At 42.0% G+C, this 24,191-nt stretch overlaps 1 protein-coding gene across 2 annotated transcripts in view; it reads left to right on the top strand.

Moving 5' to 3' along the window:
- The first annotated feature begins 16,645 nt into the window (after positions 1–16,645).
- The window catches only part of CLVS1 (clavesin 1), a 98,802-nt gene continuing 91,256 nt past the window's right edge, over positions 16,646–24,191 (top strand). For both annotated transcript variants that reach the window (XM_040066436.2, XM_040066440.2), the window contains exon 1: positions 16,646–16,787. The gene's annotated coding sequence lies outside the window, so the exon portion shown is untranslated. The remainder of the gene's footprint in view (positions 16,788–24,191) is intronic.

The raw sequence follows: 24,191 nt of genomic DNA, 5'->3' as shown, positions 1-24,191 counted from the left end.
AAACTGAATGTGCTTGCCTGAAAGGAACACAGCCTACATTTAGGAAATCCAGTGACAATATTAGTTGTAAATGTCTATTATGTAAGTTTTTTAACACTTTTTCACTCTTGGCAACAGTCTGACTGTCATAGTCTGAAACATCCAACACCGTGTTTCTGTGTTTTTTCTTTTCCCTTTTCCTCATCACTTGCTGTTTGGTGTTCAGTGTTGGTTTAGTATTCAGTGCTGCCACAACTTAGAGAAGAATTGAGAAGAACTGCCACTAGCCCTCGCAGAGCAGTTTGCCTGGAATTCTCCAAAGCAATGGAGTGTCCTCCTGAAAGAACAGTAGTAAGCTTGATAACTGACCAGTGTGTCCCTGACTACATTCCTCAGATATGTTGATGAGGTCCTACAACATCAGCAAAGTCCATCTCTGCATTACCAAAATATGTCACTAAGTTTTCAGAAAGAGACTGCTATGGAAGGCTCTGCTCAGAATTCTTACGTGAGAAATACCGAAAGGGGAACACTTCCAGTGTTTTTCCCTGTCATTATTTTTCTCATGCTCCAGAAGAGACATACCAGGCTGTAACAAGCCTTCATCAAAAGTAATCTCTGCAGTTCTCTGATTTGACTCCAAAAGAATAATCAGCATTACGGTATTTCTTTTACTAAATACCAAATGGTTTATTTGAGCAAAATACAGCAATGAAAAATTGGTAAACTATTCCTTAAGTGTCACATGACAGAAATAAAAGTAGCATTTAGCCAGTGCAGCCTTTTCACTCACCAAGAGATGTCAATCAAGATGACTTGCTCCCTGACAAACTGTCCATCTAGTGGAAATACTTAAGAAGATTTGGATCACTCTTTTGCCTGTGCTAACAGCATCAATAATGAGCTCTTTATCTAAGGGTCAGCAGGTCACTAGCCCGTCAGCTTGGATTACTCATTGTTTCACTCCAGGGTCCCACTTCCCTGACCAGGAGCACAGCATGCGGACTGGATTTGTCCTGGAATCTGTTCTGGATGGGAGCAACTGAGTATCTCTCAAACAAAACCCATGGATAGGAATGGTTAGATCAATTCCACCAGGCACTGTGGCCAGGACTATGCCTGCCTCTCTCGCCAGCCCAAGACTGCAGCAGGTACCCAGTATGATGGACCTTTTCACGTGTTGTAACATCGTAGCCTGCTATATGCAGCTCACCGTCTCAGCAGTCTGATGGAAAGGTATAAATGTACTGCAGGGGTCTCGTTTTCCATGTATATTTTAAAAGAAGTTATGAACCTCTGAATCTTTTTAAAATTTAAAAAAAAAAAAAGTAACTAACACCAAACAAGCAGTGAAGTGTCCAGGACAAAAGAGAACATTGGCATGGCCCAGAGGATAACTCAAGACTTTTGTACCAGAAGGACTTTAGTGATTTCATAAATAAGAGACTTGAAGAATTTCAGGGGAACTTGGGAAATTAAAGTTTTGCACCAATTACAACCATAAATGACCACAAATTGCACCTTGGGAGGTGAAGTGTAAGAGAAGAAAGAGGGTAATGCACTGCTGGAATAGGTTGTACAGAGACTCTTCATTCCTGGATGTTTCAAAAACAGAAACAGACAAAGCTACAGCTGATTTGACATGATCTTAATACTTTTAACAAGAGACTGGACTAGACTTCTCCAGAATGTTCCTCAGAAAATGTTTTTATGAGTCTGATATTCTACTGCATTGGTGTTCCCATAATTCAACCATGGAGCCTTAGATGGTGACCTCTGGGATGCTTTGGTATATATTTAGAATCACAAAGTGTCTTTTAGGCATCTATTTTCTGTGAAAAGGAATGTTGGTTTATGCTTTCCAGATGTCAGGCAGCAGCAAAAACAAGTTGCTCTGCAAGGGCAGGAGCAGAGGGTGGTAACAAGGCAGGGAAAGTCTGTGACCCCCCAAAACAAGAAGTCAGGAAGTTCAGCCAGGCAGGGTCAGGATCAGGTCTAGGGACAGTTATGAAGGTCAGCATAAGTCAGCATTAGGAGCAGCAACAACCCTGCTAACCCATAATAGTTAAGCTGGTCCAGGATCCAGATGGGAAGTCAAGTCAGTCTGCCAGGGTCAGGGTCAGGTCCAAGGATGTATTCGGGCTGGAATCACAGAGCTACAAGGAAGAAGAGAAGCGGCCAAACTAAAAAGCCCCAGCTCCCAAGGGAAAGCATAGTGGGTAGAATATTTCTAGCTCTCTTCATAATTGTTATTAGTGAAGGAGTTGACTTTGGAGTCAGTTAATTAGACCCCTTAACTTAGTCAGATTGGCTCCTACAGGGAGGGGGGAATAGACTCAGAACCCTGACTCCAGGGAAGGTCCTGCCCAGAAATCAGAGATCCAGAGCCAAAGGCTGGAGAGGAGAGCATCTCTGGCCCATAGGTCCCTAACCACACCTTGGTTACATAGTAAGAACAGTTCAGGTTAACAGTTCAGGGTATGCCTTTCAGTGGATGTTTTAGCAGATTTAATGTCTAAAATCCCTCAGACATTCCACACTAGAAAAGTGGCAGATCCACGCTATGTAGCCAGATTCTGTCATCTGTGACTGTTTCATCCTTCTGACAGATCAGCTGGCTTGACTACTTTCTCTTTTCACAATAAATGTAGCAGTAAAAAGCAGCTATCTCTGATATTGAAAGCGTTTTCTGAACTTACTTTTCCTCTCATTTTGCAATTTCAAGAAGATTTTTGGGGTTGTGTCTAACCAGATTTCTTTTGTGCAGATGGGAAGCCTTTCTCCTTGCTTTGAAACACACCAGGGTTTATTTTTAAAAGATGTTTTTATTATTTAATACAGACTTGAATTTCTATACATGCTTAACAAAAATAACACAGTGAAAAAAATTTACCAGGCTATTTTAATAGGCTGCTTTAATGAAAGAGCCTCCTCCCTCTTTCTCTCTCTCTCTCTCTTTTTTTTTTTTTTTTTTTTTTTTTTTTTTTTTTTTTTTTTTTTTTCGGGGTATCCTGTCACGATATCCAGCAGCTGGCATTTACGGGCTGCAGTCCTGTGGGTCTCCAGGAAGAGTGAGCACAGAGAAGAGGGAGTTGAAACATAGTAGTAGCTGTGGCACTACCATTTACAGAAAGAGATGGGTGAGATCGAGAGGAAAGGCTGTGTCTTGTACCCTGTGGCATTGAGTGATGCCTTGAAACTGGAAGTAGGGAATAAAAGCCTCACCCTAGCTGCAGCCACAATAAAGACGTATCCACAACAAGAAGGAAATACAAAAGCAGTGATTATGTAAGGAACTGGTGCTGTTGGTTGTTTTAGAGCATTCAGGCTTCCAATTAGCACATGTTCAGTTGGCCAGTGATTGCTGGTTTTGTGTCTGTGGTCATGGATAATTGCACCATGTGATGAACTAAAATATTCCCACAGAGTACAACTGTATTGATCCACAACCTAATAGTAAACATTATGAAAATACTTTTTCAGGGGCATCAATGAGCAGACTTGTTCTGAAGGAATTTTTATTTGGTTTGGCAGCATTAGAAGTGTTTAAAAATCACTCACTGTGCTCATCTCATTGAAATTTGTTCACCTAAGGAATGACACACTGAGCCTTCATGCATAGCTGGAGACTATTCACTGGAACATACAGTGGGGTGTAGGTATATACAAGTCAAAGAATCATTGTTTTCTCACTAAGTGGTTATTATTTTTCCCAAACCATATTCCTCCTTGTAGAGGAGGGACAGTAATTCAAGTAGACAAAAACCTCACTGGGACATGGGCTTGTAGGGACAGCTGATTTAGGAAAGATCACTGTTTGGTCAAGAAAACCTCATTTTGTCTACACAAAGAATCAGATTATATGCAATACACTAGAATGAATACACTATATTTCATCTTATAATTCTTGCTGCTTTATTTATCTAACCTTTATCCATTGCCCACCCACCACAAGCTCAACAGACTCAAGCTGACATTCATCACTGCCCTCTCAGTGGAGCTTCAGCTTGACAAGATTAGTGTGAGACACCTTCTTCTGTGCTGTCAGGTGAGCAGGGATGATATAAGGCAGCAGAAGCTTGTCAGATCCCATAGCTAAGTACAACGCAGATTTCAAAGCCAGAAAAATCGACTCCTGAATAGCTGTCATGCTTCAAGGCTGAGAAATTTTCGTTCCAGTTTAAAGGAGTAGAAATTATCTTGGCTCTGTCTCAAACGGTTGTTTTGTAGTGTCACTTCTTACTATTATAAAGTGCACAAGCATTTGCTTAGGAGAAACTGTTATTTAAGAATTGAAACACTAGCTTTCAAAAAAAAAAAAAAGTTATATATTGAATCCTCAAAATATGTAGCTTATTTACCATTATAATACATTGACATTTCCATACACTTTCTTTATCGATTCAGAAATTCACATTACCCCCGTTAAAGAATTAGGACCTATATAATCTCCCTGCTCTAGGATAGCATTGCTATTCTTTGTCTACAGAGAAGGAAATGTAAAGAAATCAGAGTAACAATTTTGTTCACTGTCATTTAGCAGATATGTGAGAAAGGAATAAGATACAGACCTCCTGGAACTGGGGTGTCAGTACTTCAGGATTCTCCTTCTACTGTTACTAGCAGTAACAACTGGCACTGAATTATCAGAAACTACACTGAGGACTCATGCCTTCCACCAGGCTATGGCAAGTTAGCAGGAATTTGGAATGACCAGTCATTTGTGGATTCTCAGAGCACCTCATCTGTGAAGTGTTCCTCTTCCACTGAGCTTTAAAGTCAAAGGAAACAAGCTAAATTGACGAGTATATACATAGCCTATATATTAGAGTTTCTCTGCTGAGAGGTGGCAACTTTAAATGTTCACAGCATATGTTCAGCCACCCCTCAGCGCCTTGAACCAGTGTTTTAATTTTGCTCCTTGAAATGTGGCACACAAGTGGGTCCTCCCAGCATTTTCCAAATGCTTGCATAGTAGCCACTGTACGTACCATGTTCTCATGCCCTGTTGTGATGTCCCTGTGTTAAATATCTTAATACGAAGAGGAGCAAAGAGAAAATGCTGGTTCTTTGGTAGACTTCACAAACCTCAGACATGCCAGTGTACACTTGAAAAGGTTTTGACTAATTTTAATGAGCCCACGCTTCTTACCATCCCACCCTTTCCCAGAAATTCTTGCTCACTCTGCCCCCCTCTAGGAGCCACAAGTTGATGGATCCAGAGGGAACTGAGGGCAGTCCCAGCAGTTTCTGACAGCTGGCAGGAGTTCATACACCTTTGTAGTTCCAGCTGCATTCCCAAGGTGCCACAAACCAACAGTCTCACTGAGGATTATTAATAAAAGGTGTCTCAGTGTCTCTCACGGAGCAGCAGCTCCGTCCACCCAGGCTAGCTCTGGCACTGCAATCAGACGGGGAGCACTCCTCTGGACCCCAGGAACCAGAGGAGTGGCGAAGGGGGTTTTCCCCTTATCACGGTAGAGATCACACTGAAGACAGAGTAAGGAGCTGGACTCAGCTGGAGGGCAAAAGTTCAAGGTCTTTACTCAGTCCCTGCAGGGACTTCCAAGCCCCAGGAGAACCGCTCTAGCTGAGCCGCGCCAAGCCAAGGAGCCCTGGGCTTAAATGCAGGGGAGGGACTAAGGAAGGAGACAAACCAACACCCAATGAGGGACAAGGTGGGAGTGGAACAGGGTTGGAGGGACATTTAAAGAAACCAATGGGAACATAAAGGGAGGAACTTCCTCGGCTCCTGCCCTATCACTTGATGTCCTCTACCCAAACTCTCTAGAAGCCGAGAGGAACAGCCTAATGACAGGCAGAGCCCTCAGGAGGGGACTGGGAGGAATATGGGAGGATTGACAGGGAAGAGGGGCAGGGACAAACCTTAGAACATAACATTTCTCAGGAGAACAGGGGAGTGCAGAACAAACCATTATAATGAAAATAAATAACATAAAATACAATATGAAAATAAATGACAGCACAATGCAACAAAAAGGTGATGGAGAAAGTGCACTAGAAATAACAGTGGAGGGGAGGACTGTACATCATTAGGACTTGACAAAGGACTGTAATCCATGCTTGTTCGAAACAGTAAAGAACTAGGAGCATAAATGGATAAGAAAACCAAGGTTAGATTTTGCAAATCACATGAAAATAAGTAGTGAAAATCTCATCATGCAAATAAAGAATGAAGTCCTCTGTGTAATGAGTACAGGCTAAATATGAAACATAATAATGATAGGGCTCCAAATCCAAACTAATACTTTACCCCATTTTTCAGTAAGAAATGTGACACTGATGGGATGAATGCAGAGGGCAAATGGCTAATGGACATGAATGCACAGACACAGAGGTGACCACATCTGGGTGTAAGTATGCTTAATATGCTCCTTTGAGAAACAAGGTGATTTATACACTGAAATGTGAAAAAAAAAAAGGTGATTTTTATATGAAATATGGAGGATCATCCTCTGACTAGAAAACAGCAAACACACTACCCATATATACAATAGGGAGAGGCAAATAATCCACAATCAAGAATTTAATCTGAATTAGTTGCAAGATTAGCACAGATGTTGAAGTGGTGAATATTTAAAACCAGGAAATTAAGTAGAAACCAGGACAAAATAGAATATAGATTTAGTAGTGATAGTTTGGTTAGATGATTATTTTATCTTTTGATACCAAGGATGACTAAACCTGTGTAAAATACAGGACAAAAATCCGTGAAAAAAAGCCCCACTAAATCTAAAACTAAATTTCATCTACCTGCACTGTAGCTATCTACCGAAACCTGACAGAAATATGAGTTCAGAATCAGCAAAAGAAAAGAAACAATAATTAGTCTGGAAAGAACTGCCACTAGTGGAAATCCTTAAACATTTGGGATTGATTTTTTAACATCTTCATTAATGACCCTGATAAGAAGCTGGCATGTACTAATGAAGTTTGGTGATGACACAAAGCTCAACAGAGAGGGAGAATGTAATATTGTACAGGAAAAACTAAATGACCTTGAGAGTAGAGTATTAGAAATGGGATGAAATTTAATTGCATAATGTGCAAAGTCATACACTTAACGAGCTTATAATATGAACTTCTGCAAATTGGGAGTTTCATAGGAAAATGACAGAGAAGGAGGGAGACCCTGGGGCACTTGTTGATTACAGGAGGATTATGAGCCACCAGTATAGTGTGGTCATGGAAAAGGCAAGTGCCGCAGCTAGAAAGTTTCCTTGTATAGCCAGGGATGCATAGTGTGCAAGACATTAATCAAAAACCATGTGAAATATCACCTATTCTCTTTACTTGAGAAGTTTCAAATTGGAAATGGATGTCAAATCAACTATTGGGATTTTCTTAGAGCTGGAGACAGGAATTTTTTTCTCAGTGAGTGCAAAGAGAATATAGCTACATAAATGTCCCAATCATGCCCATGGGTCTAGACTGGTTCCCTGCACAGTGCTGTGCCCTGCATGATGGATTCATAAACCCCAGACAGTACAAGTCCATGTTGCAATTGAGATGTGTCCCCTCTATCCCAACAGAGATCGTTTTCTTGGCCTAAAAAAGTAAAATTAGTTGGAAACTTCATTGCTCTCTATAAAGAAACACTGGTGTATGTAGCTCTCCTGTCCCCTAGAAAAACAATGTTAAGGAAAAAAAAGAAAACAACAACAAAAAGACCCAACAAACAGGAAGAAAACCAAATAAACATAGGTTGAAAGGAAAGAGAGCTTTGTAACCAACAGAAAAGGGAGATTAAACTGTGAACTTAAGGAGGAAAACAAAATTGCTTTAAAATTGAGCCCAAATTCCTTAGCATCATAGCATTCCTTAGCATTCATATTCTTTTCCAAAATGGTCCCAGAAAAAGTCTTTAGTCTCTGATTTATTCTGTAACATCAAATCACCAACTTATTGGTTTAAATCTACTACTTTTTAAGGAATCTGCTAATTTTCAAGAAGGTGTTTCATCATTACTTTTTGGAAAAAAATACACATTCAGTTCAAGTTTTGTGTAACTAATTTTTTTTAAAGAAAACTTGTCACAGAACTTTTGTCATAGAAAATGAACAAATTACTGCAGCTGTCTTGTAGTTTCTACACCCTTTTAAATGATGTGTGAAGGATTTTCCCTCTGTGCTCATCACAGCTCAAGTACTATGTCCAGTTCTGGGCTCTTCACTGCAAGAAAGACATTGAGACATGGGAGCAGGTCCAGAGAAGGGCTATAGAGCTGATGAAGAGTCTGGAGCACAGGTTTGATGAGGAGCAACTGAGGGAGCTGGGATTGTTTACTCTGGACAGAAGGAGGCTCACGGGAGACCTTATCATCTACAACTCCCTGAAAGGACGCCGTTGCCAGGTGGGTTCAGCCTCTTCTCCCAGGGATCTAGTGGTGGGGTTACAGGACATAGTCTCAAGCAGGGAGGTTCACACTGGACATCAGGAAGAATTTCTTCACGGAAAGGGGGATAAGACACTGGAATGGGCTGTCCAGGGCAGTGGTAGAGTCATCATGTCTGGAGGTGTTTTAGGAAAGACTGGATGTGGCACTCTGTGCCATGGTCTACTTGATGTGGGGGTGTTCAGTCACAGGTTGGACTCGATGCTCTCAGAGGTCTTTTCCAACCTGATTGATTCTGTGAATCTCTGATCTGCCATTTTATGTGATGAACACTTGCCTATAGGAAGAAAAGTCAGCAAACTGAACTGGGCAATCAGACCTAGGGAGCTAATATCCAGCGCATGGAAATCTTTTGTCTGCAAACAGAGAGTCTTCATACTAAAGATGGTGCAAAAGAGACAAAATAGTTTTTCTACTAACTACCATCAACTATTGATGCTTTCATCACTAGGACACCAGTTATACTGACAAATGTTCTTCATGAAGTCTCCCTTGGGCTCAGATGCCTCCCTCTCAGTGACTTAGAGTGGAGGGATTTCTTTGGAGCTCTAAAGATCTTGTCTTCCTTCTGATCTCACTAGAGACAAGTTACTGTCTGGCAATGTATAAGTCTGCTAGCAAAGATTCCCTCCATCTTGAGTACCCTTTAGGAAGACATTTAATTTTTTTTTTCTTTTTTTCATGTTTTCCAGATCTCATAAGCTTGTGTGATTAAGGGGATTAGTTTGGAATTCAAGGAGGGATTTTTTTTTTTTTTTTTTTTTTTTTTAATCTATTTGTAGTACTACATGTCTTGCCGTTTTTCCGTCAGGTTTTACACTTGTCTACAGCTTTTCAGAGGTGCTGAAAAACACATGGTTTTCAGCAAAATCTAAGACAAGTAAATACTTGCCACCTCTTCACATTTTACTGCAGTTCCACAAGAAAAAGTACATGTGAAAGGAAAAAGACTGCAACTGTGTCACACAAAAATACCCATGTTGAGCCACTCCATCATATGGTTATTCACCCACCACCTGGTTATTCACCCATGCGGGGTATTTGACACCTCCTGAAGGATCCTGCAGGTCTGTGGCCCTTAACATTCAACAGCAGGACTTGGACAGCCTCTGTTCTGCTATGAGATGTCCAGTACAAGGAGAGAGCCAATTCAATTTAATGATAGTTTCTCGGCTTTTGTCCAGTGCAGGTGCCACATCCTAGGAAGAGTGACAGACCAATAATTTAACCTTAGCATTAGTGTGGAGCAAACTGCTGCATGCTTTCATGGAACTGATCATAAGCCCTGTATCAAGGAGGGCCAGACACAGTCCCCTCTGGAAAATCACAACCCATAGTTAAATCTTAACCTTTTACTAAAGCAGAAACATGGTTAACTGTGCCCAGCTACTTAGGCAATAACTGAGCTTGAACATCTGATTAAAGAGCTTCTGGGATTTTATACCTCTCCAGAGATGATCTGGAAGCTGTGATACACTCCAACAATGCCTGACAGTGCGGGTTTCCTGCCAGAACCAGGTCTTTTCAGCACTTTTGCAAATAGTTACTGAAACAACTCTTCACACGTACACATAGGAATAAAGGTATTTGTAGCAGTGTATGTGAGAGATGGAAGAGGGACAAGAGTATACAGTTTCTCTCTCTTCTACGTGTATACATGTACATACACAGACAGTCATATCCCATAGCCATTAAAATCTCAGCCGAAGGGAGGAGATTTCTCAGGGTGATTTCTCAAGATGTGTGAAGTGCCAGTCCTTGGCACTTTTCCAGCCAGCCCTTCTGCAGGTCCTTGCTGCATAACAAGCTGATTAAGAGGTCTCCATACCCTGCAGCTAGGGGCACTTAAGAGAAGGGGTTGTCCCTTTTGTCCTACAGCTGCAAAGAGGGTACCACAGTGGAAAAGAAAATGAGAATTTTCCAATAGTCTCACCTTTCCCTTCCCAGCTGCTTTTCTTATTCTTCTTCTGTCCCTCCTCCCTCTGTCTTCAATGCACTTGCCCATTAATGATTGAAAAAATAAAAATAAAAATAAAAACCCTAGCTGGTACCCACAGAAGTGCGAAGATGCTGCTGAACAGACTCCGTTTGCCTCAGGATCAGTTGCTGCATCTGCTTGTGATGCTGCCAGTCAGGACTGCAGATGATTTAAGAAGCTTTCTTATTGGCAATTTAGTTAAACCTGCTGTGCACAGCTAGGTCTTGGGAGAAGGAAGATGAATGCACATTTTAATGACTGAATCAGCATATATTGGGAACCAGGATGGCAGGAGCCTCACCTCCCTCGAGGCTCACCAGCCATGACAACAAAAAAGACTCCCTCCTGTTAAAAAGTACATGATTGCTGTATGCCCCACTGTTGCATATATATTCTAGATGGATTGTGCCAGGGCTCCTCAATGACATTAAAACATACCCAGTGTTTGCAAAATGATATTGGTGCTGTTTACACCCTGATTCCAGTGCTGAATCCCAGGAAGAATAAAACAGTTCTATGGAGTGGCTTCAGCAGATTGATACATCCTTTATGCTCCTGGATGAAGTAGTAAGGTAAACCATAAGACTGCTGATGGGTGTAACAGTTGTTTTATATACAGAGATTTAAAGCTGTGCTTGCTAGCTAGCACACCTCCACCACAGTCAGTGAAATGGTGTTGATTTATATCTGCTGAGGATTGCAGCCGTAATTCTTGTCTCGATTTTTGTACATGCATACAAATACATGCACATACTTCAGTTTTTAACAGACTTCAGCTATCCAGGGCAGCATTGTGTCCTCCATCTGTTTATAGCTCCAACAAAAATTTATGCTGTTACTCAGACACAAATGTGAAATTATTCTATATCCTCAGTGGCACTGAGATAATAGAATTTGTATTGCACATATGCTTGTTTACACATGCAAGAACTCACAGTCATTATTACTGTTGCTGATTTATGTTTTTGCCATCCAAAGCTGCATGCATTTATGTACACTATTCATCTAAAACTATTTCAGAAATAAATCATCACATAACAAACTAAGCAATTAGATGAGTATCCTATTATTTGCCTCATCTATAACTATTCCAATCCAACTACCAACCTTCAAATCATCTTTTATCACTTCACATTCTCGCACTTTGAGCTCAGCTGTTAAAACGACTTTGGGCAAATGCATAGGAGCAAGTTGCAATTATTATACAGACAGGGAAGTATACAACAGACTTTGGGAAGCTAAGGAACCCTGAAGTTAACACACTGGAGAATTGACATTAAACAGCTTACATATATCAAGTTTTTAACAAATCATATCTGAGCTCAGTATGCTACAAATCAGACTGAGGTGTTGCTTATGTGCAAACTGGTCCCAATGCAGCAAGGAAGCAGTTTTATCAGCCGGGTTTTTCCCAAGAGGATTTTTCTGAATCAATTCTTTAATAGTCATCCTAAATCTTGAGGAACTCACCTGCTTTTTGGACTATTTACCTCCTTGTACACTCTGTTTTTTGCCCTACCAGCCTACCTTAGGTTACCTTACCCCTGCATCAGGAAGAACATTATTTCTGATATTCATCTTAGGCATTATGGCAAAGTTTTGCTGTGCTATTCTTTAAAGGTCATATCATTTAGCCATGCAAAACCTGACATCTCACAATTTATTTCTCTCTGCAAAAGGACACTTAGTTGTTTAGCAAGACACTACTATATTGTTTGGTCAGACTAGCACTGACTTTGTAAGTAACTGAACCCAGTAGGAGCAGGTCCCCAGGTGATTTAGATCACAGTTACCTCACTAGAGTCAGCACACTCAGTGCTGCCAAGTTAAAACTGTTAAAGACATAATACCAAATCTGTGCCTTACTTTAACAGCGCATGTGGGCCTAAAGTCAACGTTTCCAACACCCAAATGTCAGAGAGAAATTTGTAGTTTTTCGAATGGTAATTGATCTTTAGAACCAAGGTACTCAGCCTAGGTCTACACCGTGAACCTCACAATCCCAAAATAAACCATCTACAGGGTTTAGACTGGTTCAGAGATAGGCAAGAGCTGAGGGGGAAAATTCTGGATGGCAGTTCTGAGAGCTTGAGTTTACCTCAATTCTGCTGCTGGCCTCCAGCTCTGTGTTGGATCTCATCACCAGCTCCTGTAATTCCCGTGGATTTGCGAACATTTCAGCTTCACCCCTCTACATGCTCGAGTCCAAACCTTTGCTCATATCCCACTTACATGCTATTCTGAGAGTGGCAGAAGTGGTGATTGCATGTGAACTCAGCAAAAGAGCAAATTCTCTACATCAAGACTAAAAATGGCAAAATTGGACCCTTCTCATTAAATAAATCATACGAACAATCAATTTGCATATGTTTTGCATTCTTGGGTATAAATTTTTAAATATTTTAAAGGTTCAGGAAACCTGGGAGGATTTAAAACATGAATCCTTCTGAACTGTGATCCAAGAATTACTAGTCCCTTAAGAATAATGATTTACTGGGTCTGAGCAGTTTTAGCATTATTTTTTTTTTAACCTACTGGGATTTCAATGTGGTTACTTTCAAAGGAAATAAAACCAGATGGTAATTGTAGATTAGAAAAAAAAGAATGAACTCTAAATTAATTATTAAAATTGACTGTTAATTTTAGAAACTTGCAGCAAATCATTCGCAAAAGACAATTTAAAGCTACATGAACGTCCAATACGATATTATTTCTCAAATTCCCTGTTCACAAGAGGTAAAAAACCATTTTAAATATTGAAGAAAACACATAGAGAAAGTAAATGACACCAGATATATACTGAATTGTGTCAAGGATCTATTCTCCTTCTTATATCAGAAAATCACAGAATGAGTAAGGTTGGAGTTAAATTGGTCAAACAGTGGGGTTACATTGGTCCATCATCCCTGCTCAAGAACTATACATGCACATACATTAACCCTATAAAATCCTGAAGATCAATATCAATATGTGTCTGTGTTACAAAGATTTATATCTCTATTTCAATCTTAAGGCAGAGTGAGACCATATTTCCACTTATTTGGAATTTTCTTGGTTTTGGTTTTTTTTTTTAGGGTTAAAAACCTCATTCCTTATGATGATGAATTAAAATATTCCAATGGTTTTGGGCTTTGTATGAATGAGAGAGTAATATCTGTAATATCAGAGATGTAGAAATGTTCACACTAGCCCCTAGTTTCATAGCACATCTTGGGAGTCAAAAATACGTAAGAGAACGTGTGTCTGGTCCAACTGAGTGAAGACAAAATATTTTTCTGCAAAGGGAGTAGAAATTATTTATCATGCCTAGACTAAGAAATTATTTATCATGCCTAGACTATGGAACAATCAGCTACTCTGACCTTCTTGGCTTCCTTGATAGTTAACTGATCTGTTCCCTCCACGTCTGCAGTCAGTTCTGATGCCTTCAGTGACAAACTGTGATTACCAGCAATTTTTTCTCCCCTTAGCTGTGTATATTCAACTCTGTAAATGAGAAGGGGTTGAAGCTCCAGTCCGTGCACACCAGCAAGGAAGTTCCTTATGTCCCAGACATACCTTTATGAAACTCAGTTTTATATGTTCAACACTGTTTTTTTCTGAGATTGTAATGTGAGATGAAGTGTAATGACTGGGACATTGCAAAGAATGGCATGACCTGGAGCACGGTCCCAGAGTACAGAGTAGATTTTGTACGAAGAAAGTGATGAAGAAGTGATAAAGTGGTGATGAGGAAGAAACCTAAAAATATTTGCACTGGGATCAATATAAGGCCCTGCTGTAATATGTTTAGAGATCTGCTTCTATCATGGTATTGTGGTATATGTCAATCATCCAGGGGCTCAGCAGGCACTGGTCACTTAACAGCAACAGTAAGGGAGGAAAAACACATCAATTAAACTGAATAAAAATATTAAATCCCCAAATATTAAGCATACATCCAATTTGGCAACTCATTTGACTGCCTAAGGCAGTTGGTTTATAAAGTCATGTTCATTCCACTTAATATTATTAACAATTCCCTGGGACGTACTGCATAGTTACAGTAGCTAGTACATTAATCTTTATCATATGTGCAAGAGTGGAAGCTTGGAACAAGATTACGAAAACAGGGTGCTTATTCTTTTATCTCCAAACTGACCTCTATGCAGAAAATAATGATCTAATGAGACTATTTACTAACCAAGTATTAACTTCCCTGGGGCTAGAAATGCTTTTCCATCATGTGCAAATGTTCTTGTAAGTGTTTTGAGCTCTCAACCTTTGAGCTTCTGCTTCTTCTCTTCCAGTCAATGTGTTTGGTCACAGGATGCAAAACCCTCATATTCCAGTTTGACACATGCTATGGGCTAAATTAACGGTTCTGCATGGAAATAGTTCTAAAAGCACCAGTCGTCTTCCCCACAGATTCCTTTTGCCTTTGCTCATTAATATTAGGGTGTTTCCTCTAAAAAGCAAGTGAGTCTGGATGTACACTCTTTGAAAAAAAGCAGAACCACTGGATCTTCCACTTTTAAGGGGAAGCAAAGCTGAAAGGAATCCAATTGTGTTCACATTCTCAAAGTCTACTTTGTATGTAAGAATATAAGAGAAGCCAGTACTGGGTTAGATCAAAGGTCCATCTAGCCCAGTGTCTATCTCCAGCAGTGATCAACACTGGATGGCTGAGGTAAAGAACAAGAGCAGGGCATAGATATAATCATCCTTTCCCAAATATTACTCCAGCCCTCAGTAATTTGTGGAACAGGGTCTTCTTGAGCCAGAAGTTATGACTTCATGTTTAAAGGGCCTAAATGGATTTTCCTTCCACAGATATGTCCTACAATTTTCTGAAGTGTGAATTCCTGTGGAAATGGGTTCCACAGATTCACTAAATATTTTGTGAAGAAGCATGTCCTTTTGTTTGAATCAGAGCTAGACCCTAGTGGGTTTCATTTCTCTTACTCCTAAAAATGGAAATGATACAGAGATATTGTTCAGGTTTATCGATCTCGTGCTGTTCATTATTTATTATGAAGTACTATGAATGATGAAAAAACCAACACTACTATTTTATCTACACTTACTCCTCTTTTTTTTTTTTTTTTTCCATGCTGAAGAATCCTACTCTATTTAGCCATTTCCTATGCAGAATTTGTTCCTTATCTTTATCATTTACCACCTAATTCTTCACAAAACAAGATCCTTCAGTAACTGACTCAGGAAACATGTCCAAAGCAAAGAGACCAAGAAAATCAGCTGACTTTAACCCACCAATTCCCAGGAATTATGCTACACAATGTACAGGGATAACAAAAGAAGAAATGCACTTTGCTGGCACATTTAATTTGGTTTACTGTGTTCACAGGAGCAGATGGGTGTGAATTTGGTAATTATATCACACAAAGTCTTCCAGGTACAGTTTAATATAGGTCTTATGTGGCTTGTACAGAAAGAGATTTTCAGAACTTAATTTAAGGACAGAAGTTCCCTTCTCCTATTCTTTCCCAGCCACCAGCTAAAGCTGACACATCCCTCTAATGAAAGATAGTTTGTGAAGAAGGTAGATGGTCTAATCAAAGGACATTATGGAAGGGCATTCTAGAAATGTGTAAGTGTTCTAACAGACACTGTGAGAATTCAAGGAGGGAAAATTCATCCTGAAAACACATACACTAAGTTGCTGAAGAATTTTCTGAACCTGAAGTACTTGGAAGAGGGGCTGAGAGAGTGCAGGGGTGAAGCTTGTCCTGTTTTCTACATTCTTCACCAAACATTGGCTGTGGGTGCTGTTGATGACAGTCCTTGCAGCCTGACCCAGAGAAACTTCTCTTCTAAACCCATGCTGCCGTGTTCATTAAGGCAGCACATCGACAATACACGGCCCATTAATATCACCCTTTCCATGGCTGCTGTAAATGCCGCAGGAGGCTGTGCTCTGCCCGACTTTCGCTGGGAAAGAGGCGATGCTAGAAAAAACAGGCGGTGGAGCCAATGCCGCTGGGTGGAAGCCCGCCGAGCTAAGCCCTCCCGGCCGCCAGCAGCCCCTGCCCACCCCTCCCGCGGCGGCGCGGAGCTCCCAGCCCGCATCCCGGGGTGCCGGGAGCGCCGGGAGCCAGCCGGGCGGGCGGCAGGAGGGCTTAGGACCCAGAGGGACGGCAGTGGAAGGACCCAGGCTTTGGCGCACACGCCTCCTACCAAAAAAAAATTAAAAAAAAAAAAAAAAAAAGAACGAGGGGAAAAAAAAAAAAAAAAATGCCAGCCCCGTGGAGCTGGCGCTCGCTCATTCAGTTTTCTAGAGAGATCTGAGCCGGAACCCGGGAGCCGGGAGATCTTCCTCGCCCACACAGCTCAGCAGCAAGGACATCTACAGGGGGAAAAAACCCACCCCACGCAGCCCCCCGCCGTCCCACGGCAGCTGCCGGCGCTGTGCAGGTATTTGGATTTGCCTTTTCTCGGGTTGCGCAGGGCGGCTCTCGGCACTCCCCCGCGCCGCCGGGCCCGGGATGCGGCGTTTCAGCACCGCGGGGCGGACAGCTCCAGCCTCGGCCGCTCCCGCCCGGCCTCCTGCTCCCTGCCTGCTCCCCCTGCCTGCCCTGATCCCTGCCCTGCTCCCTGCCTGCTCCCTGCCTGCTCCCCCTGCCTGCCCTGATCCCTGCCCTGCTCCCTGCCTGCTCCCTGCCTGCTCCCCCTGCCTGCCCTGATCCCTGCCCTGCTCCCTGCCTGCTCCCTGCCTGCTCCCCCTGCCTGCCCTGCTCCCTGCCCTGCTCCCTGCCTGCTCCCCCTGCCTGCCCTGCTCCCTGCCCTGCTCCCTGCCTGCTCCCTGCCTGCTCCCCCTGCCTGCCCTGATCCCTGCCCTGCTCCCTGCCTGCTCCCCCTGCCTGCCCTGATCCCTGCCCTGCTCCCTGCCTGCTCCCTGCCTGCTCCCCCTGCCTGCCCTGCTCCCTGCCCTGCTCCCTGCCTGCTCCCCTCTGTCTTCCCTGCTCCCTACCTGCTCCCCTCTGCCTTACCTGCTCCCTGCCTGTTCCCTGCCTGCTCCCCACTGCCTGCCCTATTCCCTTCTGCATTCCCTGCTCCCCCCCGCCTGCTATGATCCGTGCCGGCTCCCTCCTGGCTGCCCTGTTCCCCCCTGACTGCCCTGCCTCTTCCTGCTCCTGCTCCCTGTCTCCTGCCAGTCCTATTTCCTCCTGTCTCCTGTCTACTTCCAGCAAAGCTCTCTGCCTGATGTCTGCTCTACTTCTTGCCTGCCCAGCCTGCTGCCTGTCCTGCTCCTCCTGTTCCCTGCCTCCTGCCAGCTCTGGTTGCTGACTCCTGCCTGCCCAGCTCCCTGCCTGCCCTATCTCCAGCCTCCCAACACACCTCTCCTGCATCTGCTTCCCTGCTACCTGCCTTCTCTTTGCCCTAACTGCCTGTTTCCCCTGCTCACTGCCTTCTGTGTCCCTATGTTCCCTGCCTCCACTGCTTGCCTCATGCCTCCCCTGACTCCCTACTCCCTGCCTCCTCTGCCTCTTACTTGGCCTGCTCCCTCCCTGTTTCCTTATCCTGCTCCCTGCCTCTCTTCTTTGCCCTGCTGCCTCTACTTCCCTTACCTCCCTCCTCTGCTTCACCTGTCTCCCTTTCCTCTCCTTGCCCTGCTTGCTGCTTCCTGCCTCCTATACATCCTGCCTATTCTTCCTCCCATCATCCTTACCCTGCTTCTCTGATTCTCTTCTCTGCCTTCCTGCATTCTGCCTTCCCTGTCTGCTCTGCTCCCTGCCCTGCTCCCTTGCCTTCTTTCCTCCCCTCCCATCCCCACATTCCTCACTTTTCTGCCCTTTCTTCCCCTCCTGTCTTCTTTCTCCATCACCAGCCTCAATCCTTCCTGAAAGGGGGCATGGGACTGTAAAAATCAGCTCAATAGCTCAGGAGCTGGGCAAGGAAGGAAAAGAGCACAAGTTGGAAGGGAAAGTCCAGATCCAATTTGAGACCAGGGAGAGGTGAGAGGCATGTAGAGGAGAGGGCAAAAACTGGGAGTTAAGTTAATGAAGTAAGGACCACAGCCAGGAGCTGACATACAGGAGCTTGTCAAACAGCAGCAGATACCTGTTTGCTCCTCAGCAAATTGATGCCTATTTGACCACTTGTCCTCATTGCAAAGAGGGATGAGTGATTAAAGGGAGGGGGGAATGTGCCAGGTCAGTCAATTGTGTTGCTTTCCTAGTTAAACATCGATGGGTGCAGGGAAGAAGTGAGGTGAATCATGCCTAGAATGTGGGTCCTTTGCTGCAGGAAGTCAAGAATTAAGTTTTGGTCTCTGCAAGAAATGAGAGTGTTCATACAGAAAATAAATACATAGAAAATAACAGCTGGAGAAATCCCATGCGTGCTACTGGCCTGGCTCTAATTCTGTTTGCAATGGTTTAATCCTGAGAGGGTGAGGAAGGTCATAGAAGAAAGGGAGTTTCCCCTTTTCAAAATGCTGATTCCTCAATTTTAATAAGCTCTATGAATAATTAAGTTAAGGAGCAGATGGCTACTCCTTGTCCATCACTAAATAGTGACAGGATCATATTTGGAAGAAAAAAATTAAATTACAGAAAGTCTGCTTTCATGTGCTTTCTGAGTAATCAGATGATAACGTGGATTATCTCCAGTACTAAAAGTTAATACAATGACAGCATCTACATAAGATATTATGTAACAGTATTATGCTATGCACTCCATAGCGAAGGTACTGGTTTACTTTTTCCTATAAAGATAAGTCAGATAACCTTGTAGAGCTTTTCCTCATCTGCAGTCTGTATCCCAGCTTGAAGTTTACAGGGGCAGCTTGTGCTGTCATGTATCTGTTATAATTATTTTAAGAATTCTGTTGACTCATCTATCTCTAAAAACCATGGAGTATTTTCTAAAAATTAGACTTTTGTAAGGCAAACACAAAACAAAATAATACTACAACCTTTTCAAAACCCCTTCTTAATTTATTAAATCATAATTTATGATTTAAAATCTATTGCAGAGACAGGATACTCTGAGTAATATTGAGTGCTGCTGAGTAGTAGTGTAAGCAGTGCAACTGAGTTCAGAAGTGGAGGAACTACAGAATCCACACCATAGCACTGGGTCATAATTCCTTTAACTCTACATGCCTTGAACACAGACGTCATTTCACTGAAATATGTAACAGCAGCCCTCTTATCTTCCAAAAATAGGACTGTATCAGTTGAAATAGTAATGATCTGCTTCATAAGAGTATGGTGAATATTTCCTTCAAAAAGACTGTAAACTCATGCAGTTGTTAACTTAAGCATGCAATTATTGAAGCAATTGTGCTATTGCTTGGCAAGTGAGTTTTATTTTCTCTCACAGCCTCATACTGTAGTGCCTCTCTGGCATAGATACAAACAAGATGTGACAATTGGGTACTACTAGTTAAACAAAACAAAACAAGAAAAAAAGGAAGCAATGTTAGTCTCTTATAGAGTGGAAAAACTGAGCAGAAGTTCATGTGGTTTTCATCAGATGAGTTGTAATTCCTTTCCCTCTTGATCAAAGGCTGTTCCATTGAATTAATTTGAGAATTTCCAAACATTTCAGTGGGATTTTGGCTTGCTTAGTTAGGTTTGGTGGTGTGGGGGGTTTTTTTGTGGGGTTTTTTTGTTTTGTTTTGTTTTGTTTTGTTTTGTTTTGTCCCTTCAGTAATATTTATAGAAATAAACTCCTTAAGTCTGATATATTCCTCCACTGGGAAAACAAACCCACATGGTATTGTAAAGTTATATTAAGCTTTATTTCTACAAGTTTGGGAGAAGTTTATATATGCTTTGCATTTGTGCTCAGACTTCAGTAGGAATGAGAGAAAAAAACCAAGGAGGATTGCATGAATTCCTGGGTGCAGAAATCCCTTCCCTTCCCTTCCCTTCCCTTCCCTTCCCTTCCCTTCCCTTCCCTTCCCTTCCCTTCCCTTCCCTTCCCTTCCCTTCCCTTCCCTTCCCTTCCCTTCCCTTCCCTTCCCTTCCCTTCCCTTCCCTTCCCTTCCCTTCCCTTCCCTTCCCTTCCCTTCCCTTCCCTTCCCTTCCCTTCCCTTCCCTTCCCTTCCCTTCCCTTCCCTTCCCTTCCCTTCCCTTCCCTTCCCTACAGCATTTAGGCATTTTCAGACACCCTTGTTACGATTGTGTGCTATCAGATTTCTACATATAGCTTCATTATGAGACTTGGGGGTCAGAATTCATGTTTTGCATGCTGTTAATTTCTGCTGCAAGATGTTTCTGTACTATTGCAGGAGCTGACCTCTGTCCCATAGTGGCCAGGGTGATTTGCTTGGTGATGCTTGCACCAAGATTGACATGTAAATTCCTCATTAACTGCTGCTTCTTTGGCATGCTACAGGTCAGGCCACTCATTCCCAGAGGGATTTGCAGATTATCTGTAATTGGTGAATACTTACAATTCAAAAACTATGATTTGAAGAAAAATTTAACCAAACTCTTGAGGTTGAGGCTGTTTTGTTTAACTTTTTTATTTCTATGTTGTGTAAGTTCTTTTCTTTGGCATGTGGTACAGTTCTTTAATATTCAGATAGTTAATAAGTTTTACACATTTTAGGTCAAAAGATAAAAGGGCAGTTTTGTTTTGTTTTTTTTTTTTTTTTTTAAATTTTACATTTGCTAGGCAACCTTGTCTGTCTTTCCTCCTGCCTGGCAGCTTGTAGGAATAGCAGGACGACTTCAGGTCAGTGCTGCAGACATGCCTGCCCTACATACTGTGCAGAAAGCAGTGAATATCAGTTGAGTTTCTGCCGTGTTTTGTGCTGTGCCATGGCTAAATGACCACCACTGGACATTTAGATGTAGCCTGAGGGCAGTTTGCAACTAAATCGAACTAACCAGAACATTGTAGAATGCATGATGTGTTGTTTTTACTGAACTGAAGGAAATGTTAGTTTTTGTACCTGAGCTGAGAGATACTACCCTGGGAAAATGTGAGAAACCATCAAATTCCCCACACAGCTGTTACAGTCAGAAACATTCACTATTTTCATAATGGCAAGAAGCAACAAATCCCTAGTGAAGGTTTACAGAAGCACCAGTACTTGGAGCAGAATGACTTGCAATATTTAACTCACTTATGTTCACTGGGAGAACCTGGTCCCTTAGGAAAGACTGCAGAAAAGTAGTGGTGAGGCCACAGTTGGAGAACTGTGTCTTCTGAGCTCCCCAGTACAAGGGAGACATGAACTTGTAAGAGAAAGTCTGACAAAGGGTCAAGGGATTGATGGGGAAAGATTCCCTGGATGTTAACATGTAGGCTTATGGCTCAGGAGAGATATGTTCTGTTCCCAGCTCCGTGAAATGTGTCCTCTGGGATCTCAGGCAAATCACTCAGGGCTGTGCTTCTCCCCACAGGGAAGAATGGCAGGGTCTCACAGCCAAGGGCCAAAGAGAGTCAGTTTTGCTCATTGTTCTTTTGAAATTGGTTCACGGGGCTGGGGTAGGATCCTTTCTAGGTCTGGCTGCTCCACTTCCAGTGCAGGTTTCTACTAAGGTACCACAAGGCCACAAAGGGCCATAGGAACCATTCCTATAGGTACAGGTATGGATTTATCCTTCCCTGTCCTTATGGACCAGCCCCTGCTAAGCATAACATAGCCCTAAGAGATTTTCCAGAATTAACATCAAAATATTTTTCAAAAAGAAATTTAATGAGATGACGCCCACACTCTGAGATAAAATCATTCTATATTACCATTTTCCCTCCCTCCCTGCCCACTCCCTTCCTCTCTGGCATGATTTCAGCAGCTAATATCTGTATAAATTCTAGGAGTTAGGAATTACATAATGAGCCAAACCTTAGCAGCGATGCCTCTTAATACCAGGTGAGGATGAAATGTTAGTGACTTCTTAGTTGGAAAACTGTGGTAATGAAATTTCACATGCAGATAGCTTTGGACTGGATGGAAAACACTTGGTGGATTAAGAGACAGCTAAAATCTTTCTGGAACTGAATTGGATGAGAAAGGTCCAACTGGACATGAGGTGCTTAAAGGAGCAAGTGGTGTTGCAGGGACTGATAAGTGGGCAGAAACAAAATGATCCAGACAATTGCCATCATCACTGAAGGCAGCTTTTTGGCCAATTTTCTAGGGCAGGCAGTGCAAAAATGGATTGAATGCTGACCCAGAAGCTGTCACTGGATAGCGAGCAGTAAGGCTTATTAAAATCTTTGAATGAAAAGTGCTTTGTGTACTTTGGAAAAGCGCTATTTTAATTTTAATTTGTATAGTAAAAATTACTATACATTTTATTATTAATTTTTTTTTTTTTGAGGATCATGCAAAAATATAAGCTGCTTTTCTGAAAATTGTATCTCATTTTCAGTATGTTATCCATGCTGAACACTCACTGTCCCTTGTCATTCCCTTGCTGGGACTGAAAATGAATTAGCCAAAATTATATATAATTTTGGTGGAAATTTCCCTCCTTGTTTTGGTTTTAGTATGTTGTGTTTCAAACCTCTGTAATTTTTTTTTTTTTTTTTTTTTTTAGTTTAAGTCTGAATTTTATTCCTTAGGAGGAATGATTTATTATAAGTGGCTGTGAAAAGACATTGGAAGAGCAAATAGTCCCTTGGGAACAAAATGTCACAAGATAGAAAAACAGCTGTTGAGACTATAACACACTCTAGTGTGCTAATACACAGCAACAATGTTCAAAATAGGAAAAGAAGGCCAGTATCTTCATTTGGAAGAAAAAACTAACCTGCACCAAACTGAACAAAGATGTAAACATCTAAAAAATTGGCAGATGGATTGGAGCTGTACACAACACCGGAAGAGAAGGAGAAGTTGCCGTGTGTGGGAGGAGGTGAAAATGGAGATGAAGCTTCTGTTATATCTTGGGAGTCAGAATAAATCAGAACCATTTGAGAAAGTGCAGCAACAGTTAAACTGAGTGGCTATGGAGAGCTAAATTTATTGTCAAAGTTAGCAGTGGGAGAACCAAATCATTCACTGATGTATGTCAGGCTCCTTGAAGGCAATGGTGCTAGCGTGGATTGCTTCCTTCATGATTTGCCCTACGATTCTGTGTGACAAAATTGGTCATACATATTTTAGATTATTTTGCAGTACATAACTTCACACCAATAAAGCATTTTAGTGAAATCTGTTCTGGGTGATAAACGGGGTAATCTATAGATAACTGTAATCCATGGTTATAGCTCAGCTCACTATCAGAAAACTCTGAAATGCATTTACAAATGGACCTTTTGTTAGAATGAGTATCTGCAAGTTGTTTTTTGGCAACAACATCTGACAGGGAAGGACCGTGTCTCCCTCACCCTGGAATAATCCTGAACATTTAAATTACTTTAAAACAGTAGGAAACTTCAATAAAAATAAGTAGAATAATTTTTGACATTAAATAGTTGGGGAACCAATAAAAAAGGCCAGACCTTATTTTAGATCTCATTTTCTTCTGGAGAAGACTTCATTTGACCTTTCAAGGATTTGCCTTATTGCCAAAGAAGCATCTTGGTGGAGGTGGGAAAGAGAAAAGGAGCAGAAGGGACAGTTTTACTCCCATAAGCTCCTAGAAAATGGATGAACCACTGGGAATTGTGTGTGTGCATGTGTGTGTGTGTGTGTGTCACTGTTATCTGTGATAATCCTTGGATGTTTTTGAACAGATCCAGAGAAGGGCCACAAAAGATCAGAGAGCTGGAGCATCTCTCTTATGAAGACAGGCTGAGAGAGTTGGGGTGGTTGAGCCTGGAGAAGGCTCCAAGGAGACCTCACAGCAGCTGTGCAGTACCTAAAGGGGGCTTACAAGAAAGATGGTCACAGACTTTTTACTAGGGACA

Source organism: Hirundo rustica, chromosome 1 (assembly GCF_015227805.2).
Source record: "Hirundo rustica isolate bHirRus1 chromosome 1, bHirRus1.pri.v3, whole genome shotgun sequence".
Classification (NCBI taxonomy): domain Eukaryota; kingdom Metazoa; phylum Chordata; class Aves; order Passeriformes; family Hirundinidae; genus Hirundo; species Hirundo rustica.
The sequence above is the reverse complement of the archived record's forward strand: the minus strand, read 5'-3'. Positions and strand labels throughout refer to the sequence as shown.